The following is an 11,241-nucleotide window of genomic DNA, read 5'->3' as shown; positions in this document are numbered from 1 at the left end:
AGGTGACTCTTGGATCTGTTTCCTCAGGCAATTTCATTGCCAGTGGACCACTCCCCTGACAAACTGATCCCCCAGGTTGGGAGCCAGTCTTTATTTCAATAGGGGCCATCCCAATTTAATGACCCTCTACTGTCAGTCCTGTATCATTACACCTTGGACTTTCAGTCTACCATGGAGACAAGATCACAGAGAAGACCCCCCCACACACACACGTGTAAGCAGTGTCAGGATGAGCTCCACCCTGACATCTGGTGGTGAGGTGTGGCAAGTTGTGGAAAAGAACTTCAGGGGCCGATCTCATTTGCATAGGCACACCCACCACGCCTAGAATGAGGCCATAGCTGCCCAAATGGTCACTTTGGCTGCTGTGGGATCCCCAGTGTCTCTGTTATTGGGGCAGGAAGAATAAATTGTTATTACCCTGATTATGGGAACTGTGCTTGGAACTGCACGTGGCCTTTTGTTATGATGGAGGGATTCACCATCAACTAAGTAGCACTCGCTAGGCAAGGGTCATGGGTTCCAAAACTGTGTGAATGGAGAGAGGCTGGGGACAAGTATTAATACTTGGTGGCATGGGCCCCTTGGTGAGGGCCTTACATGCTAATTGCACTTCCTCCTCCCTCCACTGTGGAATATCAGAGCTAATTTTGATTTCATTAGAAGTCTAGTTATAGGCTGCTGAGCTCACTTTGGGCTGACAGTGCACTAGCACTGGGGCTCCCCTATTATAAGCTGAATTCACCTAAGAGCTGAAATCACTGAGTGTTGTGTTAAGTAGTGGGGGAGCCTGAAGATATATTGTGGAGCAGTTCGATGCGGCGCAGTGTGTGGATGGCAGGAGCTGCTTGTGGGCCGTGGAGCTGAGTGAAGGAGTTCGTGGGGCGGCTGGCGGAGCGGAGCGCAGCTGAGCGAAGGAGTTCGTGGGGCGGCTCGCGGAGCGGAGCGCAGCTGAGCGAAGGAGTTCGTGGGGCGGAGCGGAGCGCAGCTGAGCGAAGGAGTTTGTGGGGCGGCTGGCGGAGTGGAGCGCCACTATGGAGCTATGGGGCGGTCAGCTTCAGATCACGTAAGGTGCCTCTTACCCCTGTCCCATTTCCACCCAGGTTGGGAGGTAAAGCTCCGCAGATAAACTTTCAAACTCTGGGGCTGCCCTGACCAGGGACAGAGACTTTTGGGGCATTGGACTTTTGGGACTTTGGGTGATTTGGGGTTGCTGGACTCAAGAACCAAAGGGAAAAGGGCATGCCCCAATTTGCCTGGGGTGGGTTTTTTTTGCTCATGGGTTGTGTTATGAATCCTGTTGGTGGTGTTTCCCCAACATAATGCCACATTGTTTCTCTCTGTTATTAAAAGACTTTTGCTACACTCAGAGTATGTGCTTGCGAGAGGGGAAGTATTGCCTCTTGGAGGCGCCCAGCAGGGGTGGTATATATTTGTCCCAGGTCACTGGGTGGGGGCTCGAGCCAGTTTGCATTGTGTTATTGGAATGGAACCCCTAGATACTGAACCCGGCCCTTGTTGCTGCCAACTCTGACGGGCAGAAGGGTTACACACACATTCAAAATGGAGTTTGCAATCTAATAAAGATACAGATGGACAGTTCATAAGCTGACACAGAATTCATGAACTGCATGGGCAGATTCCCAAATCATCAAGAAGCCACGCGAAAAATGTGCCTACAAAGGCTAGAGTCCACTATCAAATCTTAAAAAAAAATGAAGGTGTAACCCATACCTCCCCTGGGTGGCTGTGTGCCCTCTAGCAGCAGGACATCGTACAGGTGTATTAGTCAGTAACTGACTTTGCGCAAACAAATATAACCCTTTCAGCTCTGGCATGATTTCAGATGTAGCTAGCCAGGGTTCAGTCCCCCCCAGTGGCTCCTTCCCAGGTGAGATTTGTCAGAAGAGATGGTCCATATGAGGATTTGAGCCGCAATGGAACTCTGAAAGTTGGGATGAGCTTTCGCTGCGAGGGCAGCTTTTAGCTCTTGGTGATGGGGGTACTGTTACCACCATTAGTAGACATTGTGGCTCTCGGCTCCCCCTCGTGGTTAGTCCACATATAGCAGTTTATGAATCCCCTATTTTAGGATTCTTTAGCTCAGAGTCTCTTAGCTCAAACTCCAGCCACCAGACAGGAGCACAGACCTGCTCTGTGTAAGCGTAGGGCACAATGGGGCAAGAATGGCTCGAACAAACTGGGTAGCAGCAGGCTTCTTCGTGGTTCTGCATACATACAGAAATGGCAATAAGTACATCACCCATTAGGATGCAATAATCATCTGCAGGGCTTAGATCAGGTTTGCCAACATGATTTTTGGCTCCAGTAACGCAGCATTAGAGGTTATGTGACATATTTGGCCCTAAATTCCCAGCCATTTTAAGGCATATCCATGTCAGAAAATATCCAAGTTACAATTCAAACCATTTCATTTAGATTTTCTGGACAGCAATGAAGACTGTACCCTAAAGGGCTGATTGTCGGTGACACTCCATGGAATTGTGATTTTTATACTTACTTCACATAAGCAAGACATTTTAAAGTGCCCTTTATAGAACTTAATAATCAGGCCAACATTTTCCAAAAGGAACTAGCCATTCTGGGGAGCCCAAGCCTTCAAAGAGAGCTGATTTTCACAGGTTGGGTGCTCTGCACAAGGTGTTTTGAGTTGGGCTCCCAAAATCACAAGTCACTTCTGAAAATATATTTAAATAATCATAAAACAAATGCTCAAAGGAAAAGCTCCTGGTGCCCCAACTTTCAATCACATAATGATGGCTGCCAAGCAGGACAATCACATAAAGAGAATGAATTAACTCACCCATATCAATCAATCGAACAAAGCAGCCCATTAGTCCCTGGCCTAAAAAGTACCTTCAATCTTCCCCACAGCAGTTCCCTAACTGTGTGTCTCGACCCCAGCCATCAGCAGATGGAGTTCCAGCAACCCATTTTGCTCCGCACAGCGTGACCTCACATGTATGACACATTCGAAATCATGAGGCATTGAGAGTGCCATATTGCTCTACAATGTGCCATCCTCCACACAGCATGACTTTGCACATACCACACATATGAGGTCATTCAGCATGGAAGATGCCATTTGGTAGAGAAAGCTGGCATCCTCTACGAGGCGTGATGTCGCATGCGCCATACACGTGAGGTCACACTGTGCTGAGGATGCCATTTCGCTCTCCAAAATGGTGTCCTCCATGCTATCTGGGGCCCTGAAAGGAAATAATTCATTACAATGGGGTCGTCCCAGTCAAAAGTGTGGGAACCCATGCCCTAAACTCTGATATAAAGTTTAGGGAAGACAACAACAAACAACCACGTTTTCCTCCCATGTGCTGAGGCCAAAAACTTTCTAGACATGCAGTAGACTTTGCTCGCTACCAGGTGCGGGTGGAAAATATTTGTTGGTACAGGATTATTCAGTGCTGTAATGTAAATAATGGGGTGATGGGTGCACTAATCTGAAAATGTAAATGCCTCACTCTTGTTAGATTAGAGGGTGCAGGAGATTGCAAAAGTGCTGCCACCTCAGCCAATTATCAATATCAGACCAGAGTATTCCCGGGAACTCGTTAAAAAGAGGCAGAAGAAAGAAATGTACCTAAAAAACCTGATCTACCTGTGCCAGATGTCGATGGCATATGCTGAGGTCAAATGCAGGCTGCAGTCGGGTGGCTTAGAGAGCAGATGTTTCAGCCAGATGTTCAGACCAGAGGCTGCGGCCGGATGTTTGAAGCTGAGACAGAAATCAGACACCGACACCAGGTGTCAAGTCCAGATGCCGAAGGCAGGGAAAGGAGGCCAAGTGTTGAGTCCAGCTGTTGAAGCCAGAGACAAAACACTTAGGCCCCCCCATGGACCCCAGGCTACCAGAGGCCAGACATGAAGCCTGGACGATGGAGGCCTGGTGCCGAGTCCAGTCATGGAGGTGGGTTTCTCTGGTGACCAAAGACCTTCCAATCCCATCACTCCTTGCTGCGGGAAGGGGACTCAAACCCCCTCAGCCCCCAGGTTCAGAGGGTATTGTGACCCCTCCCCCTGAGAGCAGGGCAATGGGGGTGACACCCACCAATTCTGTCCACGCTGTGTGGCGAGAGGACTAAAGGGAGGAAGCTGGTCCTTTAACCCCCACCCCAAGGCTGGGAGGGGAGCAGTGGGGAGGCAGCTGTTCCATTGCCCCTCCCCCTGCGACTTCTCCCTCCAGGCTGGAAGAAGCGAGCTGTTCCCTTGCGCCCCCCCGGGCTACATGAGGAGACAGGAGAGGGTTGAAACGTCTGGAGGGCGCAGAAGGAGTCTGTTCTAATGCGTCCCCCATGCTAAGCCTCCCAATAGGCTGCCTGAAAGGGGGCGGGGCTGTTCCTTTGCCCCGCCCACTGAAGGGTCCGGGGAGGAGCAGGAGGCCGTTCCATCGTCCCCCCCCCGCCGTTGCTTCCTCTCCACGTCTCGCGCTGTCTCCTCCCCACCCCGCAGACTCGCGAACGCCCCCGGTTCTTCCCGCCTTTTCCAAAGCTCCGCCCCCTTCCCGCCCCCCCCCGGCGCTGCCTACCGCCGCGTGCCGGGCTGAGCGGAGGGGGCGGGGCAGAAACGGGGCGCGCGAGACCCACGGTCACTGCCTCGCGGCGGGGTCCTCGCCCGCCCGCCCGCCAGGGATTGGTGTATCCGCAGCACGGGGAGTCCCGGGGCGGGACACGAGGAGCGAGGAAGGGATCTCGAGGGTCTGCAGGGAGAATGGGGGACAGGACGAGGAGAATGAGGGAATGGGAGGGGCTGTGAGGAGGTGTGTGGGGCAGGTCCTGAGGGGACACGCTTGGGGGGGGCGCTGTGAGGAGGTGTGTGGGGTAGGTCCTGAGGGGACACATTTCGGGGGGGGGGGCTGTGAGGAGGTGTATGGGGCAGGTCCTGATGGGACATACTGGGGGGCTGTGTGGAGGCGTATGGGGCACATCCTTTGAGGACACACTGGGGGGCTGTGAGGCCGCTTGTGGGGCCGGTCCTGAGGGGGGACACTGGTGAGGGGGGGCTGTGAGGAGGTGTATGGGGCAGGTCCTGAGGGGACATGCTTGGAGGGGGCTGTGAGGAAGTGTTTGGGGGAGGTCCTGAGGGGACACGCTTGGGGGGGGGGGGATGCTGTGAGGAGGTGTATGGGGCAGGTCCTGAGGGGACACGCTTGGGGGGGGACTGTGAGGAGGTGTATGGGGCAGGTCCTGTGGGGACACACTGGGGGGAGGGGACGCTGTGAGGAGGCTTATGGGGCAGGTCCTGAGAGGGGACACTGGAGGGCTGTGAGGAGGCGTATGGGGCAGGTCCTGAGGGGGGACACTGGGGGTCTGTGAGGGGGCGTATGGGGCAGGCCCTGTGAGGATGTATTGGGGAGTTACAAGGGAGAGCTGTTGAGAGGCACAGACAGCACTGAGGTGGGGTGGTGAGCTGAGTCTGAGCAGACTCATATCGTATCATGAACACAGACCGGGCTGTGGGTGGAGCTGGGAACAGCGGAGAAGTAAGGCTGGCGATCCTCCCCCTCCTTGTTAAAGCAGTAACACCCAGGGAAACTGAGTCCTCTAGGGCTTGTGGGAGAAATGTGGGGTCTGGCCCACCGGGGCCTCTGCATATCACCCTTAGTCCAACGGGCTGGTGGAGAGATTTTATGGGAAACTGAGGATCATGCTGAGGACTTTTATGAATCAGCATCCGCAGGACTGGGACAAGAACCTGCCCCACCTGTGGTACAGGGAAGTGCCCCAGGAATCCACAGGGTTCTTCCCTTTTGAGCTGCTGTATGGGAGGAGCGTGAGGGGACCCCTGGACCTGGAGTAGGGATGACTGGGAGAAGAAGGGGGAAAAACCCCTGGTGGATCTCTTCCCTGAGATGGGAGCCAATCCTCCCATCAGGTGTCCCCTGTTCAGAGTCACTGGGAAAACAGCCCAGAACCTGGAGAGAGAGGTCAAGGACATGTTGGCTTTAGAGGTGATCCAGCTGTTCAACAGCCCATGAGCCTCAGCCGTGGGGCTGGTCCCCAAGAAAGACGGGTCAATCTGATTCTGGGTGGACTATCAGAAGCTTAATGCCATCACCATGTCCGATGCCTACTCCATGCCTAGGCCTGGTGAGATACTAGACAAGCTGTGGAGGGCTCGTTACTCACTCCTATGGATCTCACCAAAGGTGACTGGCAGGTGCCTTTGGACCCAGATGCCAGGTTGAAATCTGCTTTCACCCCTTTGGGGCTCTTTGAGTTCCTGGTCCAGCCTTTCGACCTCAAGGGTCGGCCACCTCCCAGCGCCGGGTGGTTCCGTTACTGAGGGGGATGGAGAACTTGGCCTTGGCGTACATTGGTGACATCTATGTCTTTAGCCAGACCTGGGAGGAACACGTGTCCCAGGTGAAGAGGGTGCTGGGCTGCCTCAAGGAGGCAGGACTGCCGGTGAAAGCTGGAAAGTGTAAGGTGGGGATGGCAGAGGTGTTGTACCTGGGCCACAAGGTGGGGAGCAGCTGCCCAAGCGCAGAGCCGGCCAAGGTGGAGACAATCAGAGATTGGCCCATTCCCCAGACCAAGAAACAGGTCCAGGCCTTAATCAGGATGGCGGGGTACTACTGGAGGTTTGTACCCCACTTTAGCTCCCTAGCTGCCCCCATCACTGAGCTGTGTAAGAAGGGGAAGCCAGACGAGATGGTCTGGATTGAGCAGTGCCAGAGGACTCTCTGTGCGCTGAAGGAGGCTCTAATCCAGGCTCTGGTAAATCTGGTAAACCCAGATTTTGCCAAGCCTTTACAGTGTTCACCAACACCTCTGACGCAGGGCTGGATGCGGTGCTGATGCAGGCCGATGCTGAGGGGGAGAGACACCCCATTGGGTACCCGAGCAAAAAGCTGCTGCCCCGGGAGCAGAACTATGCGGCCACAGAGAAGAAATGCCTGGCCATGGGGCAGGCCCCTAAAAAGCTGTGGCCGTATCTCTTTGGGCGGTGCTTTGCTGTGTATCCTGACCCCTCTGCCCCAGCGTGGCTGCATCAAATGAAAGGGGCTGATGCTGAGCTGCTGGTGACAGACACACCTGGGCAGAGGGTGGCCAAGGTCAAGGTGGGGGCTTTTAACCAAGTGTTAGGAATTACACCTGAGAGGACACGCACACAACTGCTGCGAATTATACCTGATAGGTCACGCACAGTTCGAATCTAGGCTGAGGCACATAAACATAGTCCACAGCTGTAGAGTTCCCAAAAGACACTAAGTTTATTACGCTTGAGCGTGGTGCCCCCCTGCTAGCCAGGAGGGGACCCTGAATACAGATTATACAAAGGTTATATACTTTTTAGCAAAGCATGTTGCCCTCGTGCATCGGAAACCTTAGCCAATAAACAAACCCTTTTCTTATCTACCTCCTATCCCTGCTTGGTGCATTCCTCCTGCTAAACCAGTATGTTAATTACACAGCATGGTCCTAAAGCCATGCATTAGTAACTTTTATTTTCAGGATGGGAGGCCTCACATCAAAGGCCAAGAGATAGGGAGTTAGAGACTGACAAAAAACAGATACTGGGAGTCAAGGCAGGCTGGAGACAAGGAGGAGGATTTTCACAGGGATTCAGTATCTAAGGATCACTCCTCCTGCTGGATGATGTGTTTGCTTTTCGACAATGCTGGGCCCCAAACCAAAATGGAGTCACATGTGCTAACTTTTCCTTAACACCAAGAGAGCCCGAATCACAGCCCTCCAGACTGGAGTGCTGGGAGAAGACCCGATCTCAGTTTGAACCCCAGGAGTTTTGGGGTGGCAAAAGGGCACAGGCCACATAAACCTTCCCACATGTGGCCTGCGAGTGCCATCAAGCACACCCGACCTACGGGAGGGCATGAAACTGGAAGGGCCTTGTCATAACTATAAAGGGAAGAGTAACCACCTTTCTGTATACAGTGCTATAAAATCCGTCCTGGCCAGATGCAACACCCTGTTACCTATAAAGGGTTAAGAAGCTCAACTAACCTGGCTGGCATCTGACCCAAAGGACCATTAATGGGACAAGATACTTTCAAATCTTGTTGCGGGGGGGGGAGAAGGAAGGCTTTTGTTTGTGCTCTTTGTTTACGTGGTTGTTCTCTCTTGGAACTGAGAGAGGCCAGACAGAGATCCATCTTCTCCAACCCATCCTAATCCAAGTCTCCAATATTGCAACCACTATAGGTAAACCAGGCAAAGCGGATTAGTTTATCTTTTGTTTTATGTGACTTTTTCTTGTGTTAAGAGGGAGGTTTATTCCTGTTTTCTATGACTTTAAGGTTTTGCCCAGAGGGGGATCCTCTGTGTTTTGAATCTGAATACCCTGTAAAGTATTTTCCATCCTGATTTTACAGAGGTGATTCTTTTACCTTTTCTTTAATTAAAATTCTTCTCTAAAGAACCTGATTGATTTTTCATTGTTCTTAAGATCCAAGGGTTTGGGTCTGTGTTCACCTGTACAAATTGGTGAGGATTCTTATCAAGCCTTCCCCAGAAAAGGGGGGTTAGGGCTTGGGGGGATATTTTGGGGGAAGATGTCTCCAAGTGGTCTCTTTCCCTGTTCTTTGTTTAAAACGCTTGGTGGTGGCAGCATAGGGTTCGAGGACAAGGCAAAGTTTGTACCTTGGGGAAGTTTTGAACCAAAGCTGGTAAGAATAAGCTTAGGGGGTCTTTCATGCAGGTCCCCACATCTGTACCCTAGAGTTCAGAGTGGGGAAGGAACCCTGACAGGCCTGGTGTAACTCCCACCAAACAATGGGAGAAATGTTGGGGCATCCATGGGAACGTTGGTGGGTTCTAACTTCCCCAGGTCACTGGCTAAAGTGACCCCGCTCAGTTCGGTCTCAAAGGGGAGAGAGATGTGATGAAGTGGGAATGTTCTTAATGTTTTCTCTGAATACTGTGGGGGCCTCAGTTTCCCCTATGCAGTTCTTAAGTATCTAGGTGGTGGGATAAGGGGGTGTGATTGCTGCAGAGCCCTAGAGGGCCAGTGTGATGGTGTCCGCACAGAGAATGGCCGTGGCCTGGGCCCCTCCCCTGCAAGGTGCCAACTGAAGGTGTTGGAGAACAAAGAGTCAGGTGGCCTCCTTGCCCAGGAAAGAGACAAAGGCCAGAGGAGGGGCTGGAGGGGGTTTCAGTTTAGAGCTGGCCGGGAAAACAGAGGGAGGCCCAGAACCAGGGTCTGGGCTCCCCACCGCGCAAGATGGACCTGACTGAGGGATCCTGTTCTCTGTACCTACAAGCTCTGTTTTAAACTGTGTTCCTGTTGTCGAATAAACCTTCTGTTTTACTGGCTGGCTGAGAGTCATGGTGAATCGCAGGAAGTGGCGGGTGGGGGGTGCAGGGCCCTGACTCCCCCATACTCCATGACACCAACCACCCCAATGACCCCTCACTGAGAAACAGATACCCCAGCAATCCACAGCCCAATCACCCCTCACTGAGACACAGATCCCCCAGCCACCCCACCCCAATCACCCCTCACTGAGACACAGACCCCCCCACCTCTCCACCCCAATCACTCTTCACTAAGACACAGAGCCCCCAGCCACCCCAACCCCAATCACCGCTCCCTGAGACACAGACCCCCCTAGCAACCACCCACCCCAACCACCCCTCAGTGAGACACAGACCCCCCGACCCACCTCTCCACCCCAATCACCCCTCACTGAGGCACAGACCCCCCAGCAACCCTCACCCCATCACCCCTCACTGAGACACAGACCCCCCTGTGACCAAGTGGGACTGTTCTTAATGTTTCCTCTGAATAGTGTGGGGTGGCTCAGTTTCCCCTAGGCGGTTCTTAAATGTCTAGGGGGTGGGATAAGGGTGTATGATCATTGCAGAGCCCTAGAGGGCAGGTGTGTGCAGGGGTCTGGACACAGAGAATGGCCGACACCCTGTTTCCTGGCAACAGATGGCCTGGGCCCTTCCCCCCGCAAGGTGAGAACTAAAGGGTTGGAGAACAAAGGAATCCGGTGACCTCCTGGCCCGGGAAAGGAACAAAGCCCAGGGGAGGAGGGGCTGGAGGGAGTTTCAGTTTGGGGCTGGCTGGTGACATGGAGTGAAGGGCAGCCAAGCAGGCTGTAAATCGCTGTGAGGATCTTTTGGGGGAGGCACCCTTAGTATTTGGTTAATTGCCTAGGCCCTCGGATATGTGCTGTGATTTTATTTTACATGTAACTTTTTGTTTCCAGTTACTCCTACTTGCTATTATTTGAAATCTACTCTTTGTTAAATAAATGTTTGCTTGCTTTCTCCCTAAGCAGCTCTAAGAGCTGTGTTTAAGGAGAGCGGTGATCTGAGGTATGACTGGCAAGCTGCGGGGTGCTGTTCCTTGGGAGAAAACACAGTGAGTGTCCAGTGCACAAGGGGGTCCATGCTGAAGATGCTTGGCAGGCTTGGGAGCTGGAGTGCACCTCTCGCTAACCTGCAGAGGGACAGTGGGGTCTGCACAGACTGAGGATTGACTACTTGTGTCACCTGTGGCTGGTGGAGTTGGGGAGCTGACCCATGGCTAGCACAGGTGGCTCCCACACGGCAAGAGCAGAGGGTGGCAGGGTGTCTCCCAGCCCTGGGTATCCCCGGGAAGTGTCACAGTGGGGTTTGCCAGTGCTGGGGGGGCAGAATTTAGGAATGGTTTGCTGCATTCATCCTCACCCACCCTATGACTGAGAGCTCAGCTCCCCATACACACACTCATGATATGGATTTGCAGGGGACAGAGAGGAGCGGGACCTGCCAGTTGGAGAGTAGGAAGAGGTCTGGATTAGAGCTGGAAAATGGGATTAAATTTGGAGTTTTGGGGGGAAAAAAATTGCAGGATTTCCATTCTGAAATGGTGCCTCATACTCTGCTGTGGGGACCAGGCTCCCCATCTGGACATCGCCCACGAGGGACTGCCAGCTCCTTGCTTAGCAAGGGGAAGCCATGCATTATGGCAGTTGTATGACCCTGGTGTATCATGGGAGCCTGACCAGGGCCTAGCCCAAAAGCACGAGTCACCCAAACTACAGCTCCCATGAGGCACCCTGGTGGCATTTGAGAATGGAAATATTTCGGTTTTGGGACATACCGTTTTTGATGGCAAGTTTTTGACCAGCCTTCATCTGGATGCTGCAGCTTCAGTGTCCTGGGCCTATTTTAATCCCTGACCATGGTGCTGAAGGTGATAGTGAAAAGGACAGATGACTTGTGTTGACACCTGTCCTGCTGGTAACGGGAC

The sequence above is a fragment of the Lepidochelys olivacea genome (assembly GCF_965140295.1).
Source record: "Lepidochelys olivacea isolate rLepOli2 genome assembly, chromosome: 24".
Classification (NCBI taxonomy): domain Eukaryota; kingdom Metazoa; phylum Chordata; order Testudines; family Cheloniidae; genus Lepidochelys; species Lepidochelys olivacea.
Note: the sequence above shows the minus strand (reverse complement) of the source record.